Genomic DNA, 12,032 nt, shown 5'->3' with positions numbered 1-12,032 from the left:
TGTCCTCCCTTCTTCCCCTCCCTTGCCTCGTCACGCTCTGAAACACGCGTGTATGAGTACGATTCAAATACAATATCATGTCATATCATAGCAGGAATCTATAGATCTGAAGATACGCAACTCCTTCAATCATTCATTGCAAACAGTAACAAACAAGGATAATTCCTCAGTGGTGTGATGGAGGCCCTTAACAGGTCTGAGGGATGTCCCCAACATCTGGAACACGATTTATCCTCCCATTACACCACTAATGAAACTTCTTTGCCTTCTCCATTGTTCAGGACGTTTTGGCATGTGCCAATTTGCACTGGACGCAGATCCCCTGCCGCTGAGGCCTCTTGGCCATGACCTTTTAGCACTGCTATGATTTGGCAAGTGAAGAATCACAACATAGGGCCACCACTAGATGCAATGTGATGTACGCTATCTGCCAAGATGGGCTACGTGCTACATGCCAACATACAGAAAGCGGAGTCTTTACTTTTTGAAGGGTCTTCCCGTGAAAGGGCTGTTTGGCGCTTACATGGCAGAATGCATGGACCTCAGAATAGAATACTTTGTGCATCTACCTACATCCGAAGAGACACTGTCAAAGGGGTGCCTGTTCACTTTGACTGCCTGTCTGATCTTGAACAACTAGCGTAGGTCTGGGGTAAGTTGAAGACTCAACAAACACGTACCTTAACTCGGTAGTGATCTGAAGATATGGAAAGGCTGGGCGAAATCTATTGGGATCAAAGGACCTCGTGTCACCTTGCCAGTCTACAGTGGTTTGATGGATAGGGGTACAGTGGGGTGGGGCAGTGGGTAGGGTAGGTCTACAGTGGTGTGGGATATTGTGGGTAGCGAAGAGTGGGGTAGGTGTAGAGTGGTTTGGGGTATAGTCAGTGGTGGTAGAGTAGGGTGGGGATAAGGGTAGATTGGGTGAGAGGGGAGAGGTGGGAATAGAGGGGGTGGGGTAGTGAGTTAAGGACAGGTAGAATTGGGTAAGATTTTTGTTATTATACCGGTAGCCATTTACAGCGGCAATTAAGCCATTAACTCACAGCAGACTGCTTAGAAACAACATAGATACCAGGGGTTGAGTTTTGGGTGGGAGGGGCAAGGAGTGGGTGGGAATGGCCAAAGAGGTAAGCATGGCCCAAGGCAGTCAATTAGACGATAAACAACCAACAATATTTAACAAATAAATAACCCAAAAAAAACCAAGTCGTGTGTCCCTCTTCACATGTCATCTCCCTCCTACCTGTACTTCAATGCAACGGTTTCGGCTTATAGGTGGTGCTTAAAATGCACAGTAGGCCATGTGCCTTCATCGCACCGGTGTTGTATACTAAACTGTTCCCCATGATAGACTGCTCGCCTGGTGTTCGGCAATCTTGGAGCCCCAACCCAACACCCTGACACAGCGATCGCCAAAAGGAAATAAAAATGTGCTGAAATGCTCCAGCCGGGCTTCTTAGTCCTGCTCTCTAAGAGGAAGGCTACAGCTCAATAAAACACCTTTTAAGAAGTAAACAAAAAATTGTATTCAATATATTATATGTTATTTTCTTAAAGTGAAAAACCCCATTTTATGTCTCTCACTTGTTGCATGTTTCGCGTTTCTGTGGCATGCACGTCGAGTACTCCTTGGCACGCCTATCACTCAGGCCTTATCTGTTTCATATCTGTATGGCACTTTTGGGGTTGATCTGGGTACAGATCATCCTCTCCCGCGGATTTAACACTGAAGAGCACCGAGCACATAAAATGGTACAATACTAAAAAGTGAAAACAGTCTAAATCTGTTATTTGCGCATGAAAATGTGAGTGCTATCGTACAATAAATGAGATGCTTGGTCCGTAAAACTCGCCAGAAAATACGTGCAGAGAGTTGCAATCCGGGCAGTATCTGATGCCAAATGCGTTCTTTGTCAGATGTTTGTATGTATTGTTTTCAATAAAGTATTTAAAAATGAGCCTTCTTTAACACATGTCACACGCCTGCTTATTGTGTGTTGGTAGCGTTTTTCCTACCTCTCGCTGTAAAAATGAGAACAAAGTTTCTCGTGATGTCTCAGGCAGCCCGACCTGAGCCTCTGGTTCGTAACAAAAGTGCTGAATGCAGCTCACAGTGCAGCAGCGGGCCAGTGGCGCAATGGATAACGCGTCTGCCTACGGAGCAGAAGATTCCAGGTTCGACTCCTGGCTGGCTCGTTCAAATGGTGCCTTTTTGTTCTGTATTTAAAAATGAGCCTTCTCACGCAAGGCACTCGAAAGCTCATTGTGTGTTTGTAGTCACTGTTGCAGCGTGTTTCTACCTCTACTCGGGAGAAAAAATGGGAACTACGTTATTTCTCATGATGTCTCTAACACATGGCACACGCCTGCTCATTGTCAGTTCATAGGCGTGTTTTCAACCACCTCTCCTTATAAAAATGAGAACTAAGTTGCTCATGATGGCTCAATCCGCATGATGAGCCTCTGCGTCGTAACAAAAGTGCTGATTCCAAGAGTAACTGCAGCAGAGGGCCAGTGGCGCAATGGATAACGCGTCTGCCTACGGAGCAGAAGATTCCAGGTTCGACTCCTGGCTGGCTCGTTCGCATGCTGCCTTTTTGTTCTAGAAAGTATTTAAAAATGAGCCTTGTCACGCATGGCACACAAAAGCACATTGTTTGTTCGTAGTTAGTGCGTTTTTTCTACCTCTCCTCTGGGAAAAATGAGAACTAAGTTTCTCATGATGGCACACGCTCGCTCACCTGCTCATTGTGGGCTTGTAGCGTTTTTTTTCTACCTCTCCTTGTAAAAATGAGAAGTACGTTTCTCACTGTGTCTCAAGCAGGAAACTTCTGTTTCGTTACAAAAGTGCTGACTCCTGCTCACGCTGTAGCAGCGGTCCAGTGGCGCAATGGATAACACATTTGACTAATTCCAGGTTGACTCCTGGCTGGCTCGATCATAGGCTGCCTTTTTGATTTATTCAATATGTATACATGGTCGAAGGCTGCAGACAGGCCCAGTAACAAGAGGAGGGCTTGCTTCTTGGCATCTTTGATATCATCCTGTTGAATCTTTAGGTCCAATAAGGCCGATTCAGTGCCGTGGCTTGGTTGGAAACCAGATTGGCGCAAGCCCAGGAGATTGTGTGATTCCAGTCAAAACAGGTTCTTCCCTGTTCGTCCAAAACCATCAAGGACCACATTGACACCCTTGCTCTGAATCTGGCCGACTTCTGTAACCATTCCATCACCTGTGGAATCTTCCCCTCCACTCTGAAGCATTCTCTTGTGCACCCTCTTCTCAAAAATTCCACAGCCGACCCCTCCGGCCCGGCTAACTTCGCAGGTTTCTATCACTCCTTTCCAGGGCAAACTCTTGGAAAAGCTGACCATCTCCCAGCTTAATCTTCACACCGACTCTGTTGGTTGTCTCCATGACCATCAGCCTGGCTTCAGAGCTGTCAGAAGCATGGAAACTGCTCTCCTGAACACCTGTGAAGACCTGCTGTCCAACCATGACTCTAACATCCCTTTTGGGTCCTCATCCTACTCGATTTCTCTTCTGCCTTTGACACGGTCAACCATGCCATCCTGCTCAACTGTCTCCGTGATAAGCCGGGTATCACTGATCAGGCCCTGGCCTGGATGACCTCTTTCCACTCTGATCGGCCCTCCCAGGTCCAACTTGGGTCCTTCCTTTTCGCCATCTCATTCTCTACTTGTGGTGTTCCCCACGGGTCTAACCTCTCTCCCTGGCTGTTCAACCAATACCTGGCACCCATTTCCCACCGCATTGCAGCTCTCTGCTTCAACTTTCAGTGCTATGCGGATGACACTCTGCTTGTTTTCAGGCTTCCCTCCCTCATCTCTGACCGTCTGTCTGCCATCCAGGACTGGTCTGCCGCCAATGATCTCTGCCTTAATCCCATTTAGGCAGAGATTCTCCTCATCGGCACACCTGCACCCTCCTTTCCTGCCACTCTCTGGCCGGCCTCCCTTGGCCCTCTTCCTGCTCCCACCTTTGAGGCTAAGAACCTTGGGGTCATCTTCGACTCCACACTCTCCTTTTCTTCTCACATCTCTGACATCTCTAAGAAGTCAAACTACCAACTGTACATTTGCAGAGGTATTGTTCCTTTCCTCTCCTTCCCCCAGAAGCTTACTGTATCTAGAGCTCTGATTCTCTCTAGGCTAGACTACTGCAACAGCCTCTTTCTAAATCTGCCTGCTTCTTCTCTCTGTCCTCTGCAACTCATCCAGAACAGGACTGCAAGACGTTTCCTTGGTCTGAAGCCCAGGGATCGTATCTCTCCAGCCCTGAAATCTTTTCATTGCTCCCAGTGGCTGCAAGGGTTAAATTCAAGTCCCTCTGCATTGTCCACAAGGCTTACTGGGGCCTGGGTCCAAAATACCTTCAACTCTCCCTCCGTAAATACCTTCCCACTCGAGCTCTTTTCTCATCCACCTCCAACTCCCTCAGGGCCGGTCGCTTCTCCAAGCAACGAGTTGGGGGTAGATCTCTTTCCTCAGCTGGGGCCTCCCTCTGGAACAGCCTGCCTGCCACACTGAAACTTGAGGAGAACCATCTCTGGTTCCGGAAGCACCTCAAGACCTTCCTCTTTGCTTCTGCCTTTGCTCTTCCGCTCCCCTGCTGATCTGTCTGCTTCGGCTCCGTGCACCTGGCTACCCTCTGATTTCGGGCCAAGGTCCCTGCCCACCCAGCCGCACACCTGCACTGCCTCCTGGCAACCCTTGCACGCAATCCTTGCACTTGGGTCTGTATCTGTAACCCTACAGTGCCCTTACCTGCACTTATCAGACACCCCTTGTCTGCGCTTTAAACCTCGCACTTGCCACCCTGCTGGCTGCGCTACCAGTTGTTGTTGTTTTTATCCCTTCCTAGGCACGTTCCACCTCGCCCCTCTCCTTGCACTTTCCTCCCTCCCTCTCCCCTGCACTTGAGCATTCTCAATGTCACTGGGCCTAGGAAGATCGCTGTTTTGTCCTCCCTTCTTCCCCTCCCTTGCCTCGTCACGCTCTGAAACACGCGTGTATGAGTACGATTCAAATACAATATCATGTCATATCATAGCAGGAATCTATAGATCTGAAGATACGCAACTCCTTCAATCATTCATTGCAAACAGTAACAAACAAGGATAATTCCTCAGTGGTGTGATGGAGGCCCTTAACAGGTCTGAGGGATGTCCCCAACATCTGGAACACGATTTATCCTCCCATTACACCACTAATGAAACTTCTTTGCCTTCTCCATTGTTCAGGACGTTTTGGCATGTGCCAATTTGCACTGGACGCAGATCCCCTGCCGCTGAGGCCTCTTGGCCATGACCTTTTAGCACTGCTATGATTTGGCAAGTGAAGAATCACAACATAGGGCCACCACTAGATGCAATGTGATGTACGCTATCTGCCAAGATGGGCTACGTGCTACATGCCAACATACAGAAAGCGGAGTCTTTACTTTTTGAAGGGTCTTCCTGTGAAAGGGCTGTTTGGCGCTTACATGGCAGAATGCATGGACCTCAGAATAGAATACTTTGTGCATCTACCTACATCCGAAGAGACACTGTCAAAGGCGTGCCTGTTCACTTTGACTGCCTGTCTGATCTTGAACAACTAGCGTAGGTCTGGGGTAAGTTGAAGACTCAACAAACACGTACCTTAACTCGGTAGTGATATGAAGATATGGAAAGGCTGGGCGAAATCTATTGGGATCAAAGGACCTCGTGTCACCTTGCCAGTCTACAGTGGTTTGATGGATAGGGGTACAGTGGGGTGGGGCAGTGGGTAGGGTAGGTGTACAGTGGTGTGGGATATTGTGGGTAGCGAAGAGTGGGGTAGGTGTAGAGTGGTTTGGGGTATAGTCAGTGGTGGTAGAGTAGGGTGGGGATAAGGGTAGATTGGGTGAGAGGGGAGAGGTGGGAATAGAGGGGGTGGGGTAGTGAGTTAAGGTCAGGTAGAATTGGGTAAGATTTTTGTTATTATACCGGTAGCCATTTACAGCGGCAATTAAGCCATTAACTCACAGCAGACTGCTTAGAAACAACATAGATACCAGGGGTTGAGTTTTGGGTGGGAGGGGCAAGGAGTGGGTGGGAATGGCCAAAGAGGTAAGCATGGCCCAAGGCAGTCAATTAGACGATAAACAACCAACAATATTTAACAAATAAATAACCCAAAAAAAAACAAGTCGTGTGTCCCTCTTCACATGTCATCTCCCTCCTACCTGTACTTCAATGCAACGGTTTCGGCTTATAGGTGGTGCTTAAAATGCACAGTAGGCCATGTACCTTCATCGCACCGGTGTTGTATACTAAACTGTTCCCCATGATAGACTGCTCGCCTGGTGTTCGGCAATCTTGGAGCCCCAACCCAACACCCTGACACAGCGATCGCCAAAAGGAAATAAAAATGTGCTGAAATGCTCCAGCCGGGCTTCTTAGTCCTGCTCTCTAAGAGGAAGGCTGCAGCTCAATAAAACACCTTTTAAGAAGTAAACAAAAAATTGTATTCAATATATTATATGTTATTTCTTAAAGTGAAAAACCCCATTTTATGTCTCTCACTTGTTGCATGTTTCGCGTTTCTGTAGCATGCACGTCGAGTACTCCTTGGCACGCCTATCACTCAGGCCTTACCTGTTTCATATCTGTATGGCACTTTTGGGGTTGATCTGGGTACAGATCATCCTCTCCCGCGGATTTAACACTGAAGAGCACCGAGCACATAAAATGGTACAATACTAAAAAGTGAAAACAGTCTAAATCTGTTATTTGCGCATGAAAATGTGAGTGCTATAGTACAATAAATGAGATGCTTGGTCCGTAGAACTCGCCAGAAAATACGTGCAGACAGTTGCAATCCGGGCAGTATCTGATGCCAAATGTGTTCTTTGTCAGATGTGTGTATGTATTGTTTTCAATAAAGTATTTAAAAATGAGCCTTCTTTAACACATGTCACACGCCTGCTTATTGTGTGTTGGTAGCGTTTTTCCTACCTCTCGCTGTAAAAATGAGAACAAAGTTTCTCGTGATGTCTCAGGCAGCCTGACCTGAGCCTCTGGTTCGTAACAAAAGTGCTGAATGCAGCTCACAGTGCAGCAGCAGGCCAGTGGCGCAATGGATAACGCGTCTGCCTACGGAGCAGAAGATTCCAGGTTCGACTCCTGGCTGGCTCGTTCGCATGCTGCCTTTTTGTTCTAGAAAGTATTTAAAAATGAGCCTTGTCACGCATGGCACACAAAAGCACATTGTTTGTTCGTAGTTAGTGCGTTTTTTCTACCTCTCCTCTGGGAAAAATGAGAACTAGGTTTCTCATGATGGCACACGCTCGCTCACCTGCTCATTGTGGGCTTGTAGCGTTTTTTTCTACCTCTCCTTGTAAAAATGAGAAGTACGTTTCTCACTGTGTCTCAAGCAGGAAACTTCTGTTTCGTTACAAAAGTGCTGACTCCTGCTCACGCTGTAGCAGCGGTCCAGTGGCGCAATGGATAACACATTTGACTAATTCCAGGTTGACTCCTGGCTGGCTCGATCATAGGCTGCCTTTTTGATTTATTCAATATGTATACATGGTCGAAGGCTGCAGACAGGCCCAGTAACAAGAGGAGGGCTTGCTTCTTGGCATCTTTGATATCATCCTGTTGAATCTTTAGGTCCAGTAAGGCCGATTCAGTGCCGTGGCTTGGTTGGAAACCAGATTGGCGCAAGCCCAGGAGATTGTGTGATTCCAGTCAAAACAGGTTCTTCCCTGTTCGTCCAAAACCATCAAGGACCACATTGACACCCTTGCTCTGAATCTGGCCGACTTCTGTAACCATTCCATCACCTGTGGAATCTTCCCCTCCACTCTGAAGCATTCTCTTGTGCACCCTCTTCTCAAAAATTCCACAGCCGACCCCTCCGGCCCGGCTAACTTCGCAGGTTTCTATCACTCCTTTCCAGGGCAAACTCTTGGAAAAGCTGACCATCTCCCAGCTTAATCTTCACACCGATTCTGTTGGTTGTCTCCATGACCATCAGCCTGGCTTCAGAGCTGTCAGAAGCATGGAAACTGCTCTCCTGAACACCTGTGAAGACCTGCTGTCCAACCATGACTCTAACATCCCTTTTGGGTCCTCATCCTACTCGATTTCTCTTCTGCCTTTGACACGGTCAACCATGCCATCCTGCTCAACTGTCTCCGTGATAAGCCGGGTATCACTGATCAGGCCCTGGCCTGGATGACCTCTTTCCACTCTGATCGGCCCTCCCAGGTCCAACTTGGGTCCTTCCTTTTCGCCATCTCATTCTCTACTTGTGGTGTTCCCCACGGGTCTAACCTCTCTCCCTGGCTGTTCAACCAATACCTGGCACCCATTTCCCACCGCATTGCAGCTCTCTGCTTCAACTTTCAGTGCTATGCGGATGACACTCTGCTTGTTTTCAGGCTTCCCTCCCTCATCTCTGACCGTCTGTCTGCCATCCAGGACTGGTCTGCCGCCAATGATCTCTGCCTTAATCCCATTTAGGCAGAGATTCTCCTCATCGGCACACCTGCACCCTCCTTTCCTGCCACTCTCTGGCCGGCCTCCCTTGGCCCTCTTCCTGCTCCCACCTTTGAGGCTAAGAACCTTGGGGTCATCTTCGACTCCACACTCTCCTTTTCTTCTCACATCTCTGACATCTCTAAGAAGTCAAACTACCAACTGTACATTTGCAGAGGTATTGTTCCTTTCCTCTCCTTCCCCCAGAAGCTTACTGTATCTAGAGCTCTGATTCTCTCTAGGCTAGACTACTGCAACAGCCTCTTTCTAAATCTGCCTGCTTCTTCTCTCTGTCCTCTGCAACTCATCCAGAACAGGACTGCAAGACGTTTCCTTGGTCTGAAGCCCAGGGATCGTATCTCTCCAGCCCTGAAATCTTTTCATTGCTCCCAGTGGCTGCAAGGGTTAAATTCAAGTCCCTCTGCATTGTCCACAAGGCTTACTGGGGCCTGGGTCCAAAATACCTTCAACTCTCCCTCCGTAAATACCTTCCCACTCGAGCTCTTTTCTCCTCCACCTCCAACTCCCTCAGGGCCGGTCGCTTCTCCAAGCAACGAGTTGGGGGTAGATCTCTTTCCTCAGCTGGGGCCTCCCTCTGGAACAGCCTGTCTGCCACACTGAAACTTGAGGAGAACCATCTCTGGTTCCGGAAGCACCTCAAGACCTTCCTCTTTGCTTCTGTCTTTGCTCTTCCGCTCCCCTGCTGATCTGTCTGCTTCGGCTCCGTGCACCTGGCTACCCTCTGATTTCGGGCCAAGGTCCCTGCCCACCCAGCCGCACACCTGCACTGCCTCCTGGCAACCCTTGCACGCAATCCTTGCACTTGGGTCTGTATCTGTAACCCTACAGTGCCCTTACCTGCACTTATCAGACACCCCTTGTCTGCGCTTTAAACCTCGCACTTGCCACCCTGCTGGCTGCGCTACCAGTTGTTGTTGTTTTTATCCCTTCCTAGGCACGTTCCACCTCGCCCCTCTCCTTGCACTTTCCTCCCTCCCTCTCCCCTGCACTTGAGCATTCTCAATGTCACTGGGCCTAGGAAGATCGCTGTTTTGTCCTCCCTTCTTCCCCTCCCTTGCCTCGTCACGCTCTGAAACACGCGTGTATGAGTACGATTCAAATACAATATCATGTCATATCATAGCAGGAATCTATAGATCTGAAGATACGCAACTCCTTCAATCATTCATTGCAAACAGTAACAAACAAGGATAATTCCTCAGTGGTGTGATGGAGGCCCTTAACAGGTCTGAGGGATGTTCCCAACATCTGGAACACGATTTATCCTCCCATTACACCACTAATGAAACTTCTTTGCCTTCTCCATTGTTCAGGACGTTTTGGCATGTGCCAATTTGCACTGGACGCAGATCCCCTGCCGCTGAGGCCTCTTGGCCATGACCTTTTAGCACTGCTATGATTTGGCAAGTGAAGAATCACAACATAGGGCCACCACTAGATGCAATGTGATGTACGCTATCTGCCAAGATGGGCTACGTGCTACATGCCAACATACAGAAAGCGGAGTCTTTACTTTTTGAAGGGTCTTCCTGTGAAAGGGCTGTTTGGCGCTTACATGGCAGAATGCATGGACCTCAGAATAGAATACTTTGTGCATCTACCTACATCCGAAGAGACACTGTCAAAGGCGTGCCTGTTCACTTTGACTGCCTGTCTGATCTTGAACAACTAGCGTAGGTCTGGGGTAAGTTGAAGACTCAACAAACACGTACCTTAACTCGGTAGTGATATGAAGATATGGAAAGGCTGGGCGAAATCTATTGGGATCAAAGGACCTCGTGTCACCTTGCCAGTCTACAGTGGTTTGATGGATAGGGGTACAGTGGGGTGGGGCAGTGGGTAGGGTAGGTGTACAGTGGTGTGGGATATTGTGGGTAGCGAAGAGTGGGGTAGGTGTAGAGTGGTTTGGGGTATAGTCAGTGGTGGTAGAGTAGGGTGGGGATAAGGGTAGATTGGGTGAGAGGGGAGAGGTGGGAATAGAGGGGGTGGGGTAGTGAGTTAAGGTCAGGTAGAATTGGGTAAGATTTTTGTTATTATACCGGTAGCCATTTACAGCGGCAATTAAGCCATTAACTCACAGCAGACTGCTTAGAAACAACATAGATACCAGGGGTTGAGTTTTGGGTGGGAGGGGCAAGGAGTGGGTGGGAATGGCCAAAGAGGTAAGCATGGCCCAAGGCAGTCAATTAGACGATAAACAACCAACAATATTTAACAAATAAATAACCCAAAAAAAAACAAGTCGTGTGTCCCTCTTCACATGTCATCTCATCTCCCTCCTACCTGTACTTCAATGCAACGGTTTCGGCTTATAGGTGGTGCTTAAAATGCACAGTAGGCCATGTACCTTCATCGCACCGGTGTTGTATACTAAACTGTTCCCCATGATAGACTGCTCGCCTGGTGTTCGGCAATCTTGGAGCCCCAACCCAACACCCTGACACAGCGATCGCCAAAAGGAAATAAAAATGTGCTGAAATGCTCCAGCCGGGCTTCTTAGTCCTGCTCTCTAAGAGGAAGGCTGCAGCTCAATAAAACACCTTTTAAGAAGTAAACAAAAAATTGTATTCAATATATTATATGTTATTTCTTAAAGTGAAAAACCCCATTTTATGTCTCTCACTTGTTGCATGTTTCGCGTTTCTGTAGCATGCACGTCGAGTACTCCTTGGCACGCCTATCACTCAGGCCTTACCTGTTTCATATCTGTATGGCACTTTTGGGGTTGATCTGGGTACAGATCATCCTCTCCCGCGGATTTAACACTGAAGAGCACCGAGCACATAAAATGGTACAATACTAAAAAGTGAAAACAGTCTAAATCTGTTATTTGCGCATGAAAATGTGAGTGCTATAGTACAATAAATGAGATGCTTGGTCCGTAGAACTCGCCAGAAAATACGTGCAGACAGTTGCAATCCGGGCAGTATCTGATGCCAAATGTGTTCTTTGTCAGATGTGTGTATGTATTGTTTTCAATAAAGTATTTAAAAATGAGCCTTCTTTAACACATGTCACACGCCTGCTTATTGTGTGTTGGTAGCGTTTTTCCTACCTCTCGCTGTAAAAATGAGAACAAAGTTTCTCGTGATGTCTCAGGCAGCCTGACCTGAGCCTCTGGTTCGTAACAAAAGTGCTGAATGCAGCTCACAGTGCAGCAGCGGGCCAGTGGCGCAATGGATAACGCGTCTGCCTACGGAGCAGAAGATTCCAGGTTCGACTCCTGGCTGGCTCGTTCGCATGCTGCCTTTTTGTTCTAGAAAGTATTTAAAAATGAGCCTTGTCACGCATGGCACACAAAAGCACATTGTTTGTTCGTAGTTAGTGCGTTTTTTCTACCTCTCCTCTGGGAAAAATGAGAACTAGGTTTCTCATGATGGCACACGCTCGCTCACCTGCTCATTGTGGGCTTGTAGCGTTTTTTTCTACCTCTCCTTGTAAAAATGAGAAGTACGTTTCTCACTGTGTCTCAAGCAGGAAA

At 48.0% G+C, this 12,032-nt stretch overlaps 4 non-coding genes across 4 annotated transcripts; all 4 read left to right on the top strand.

Annotated features, from left to right (window-relative positions):
• The first annotated feature begins 2,126 nt into the window (after window positions 1–2,126).
• On the top strand, window positions 2,127–2,199 carry TRNAR-ACG (transfer RNA arginine (anticodon ACG)). The gene has a single exon. It is a non-coding gene; the product is annotated as a tRNA-Arg (tRNA).
• Window positions 2,200–2,511: 312 nt separating this feature from the next.
• Window positions 2,512–2,584, top strand: TRNAR-ACG (transfer RNA arginine (anticodon ACG)). The gene has a single exon. It is a non-coding gene; the product is annotated as a tRNA-Arg (tRNA).
• Window positions 2,585–7,110: 4,526 nt separating this feature from the next.
• On the top strand, window positions 7,111–7,183 carry TRNAR-ACG (transfer RNA arginine (anticodon ACG)). Its single transcript has one exon. It is a non-coding gene; the product is annotated as a tRNA-Arg (tRNA).
• Window positions 7,184–11,713: 4,530 nt separating this feature from the next.
• On the top strand, window positions 11,714–11,786 carry TRNAR-ACG (transfer RNA arginine (anticodon ACG)). The gene has a single exon. It is a non-coding gene; the product is annotated as a tRNA-Arg (tRNA).
• Window positions 11,787–12,032: the final 246 nt, after the last annotated feature.

The sequence above is a fragment of the Ambystoma mexicanum genome, chromosome 13 (assembly GCF_040938575.1).
Source record: "Ambystoma mexicanum isolate Mex_15411 chromosome 13, UKY_AmexF1_1, whole genome shotgun sequence".
NCBI classification, from domain to species: Eukaryota; Metazoa; Chordata; class Amphibia; order Caudata; family Ambystomatidae; genus Ambystoma; species Ambystoma mexicanum.
This window is presented reverse-complemented; position numbering and strand designations above follow the sequence as displayed.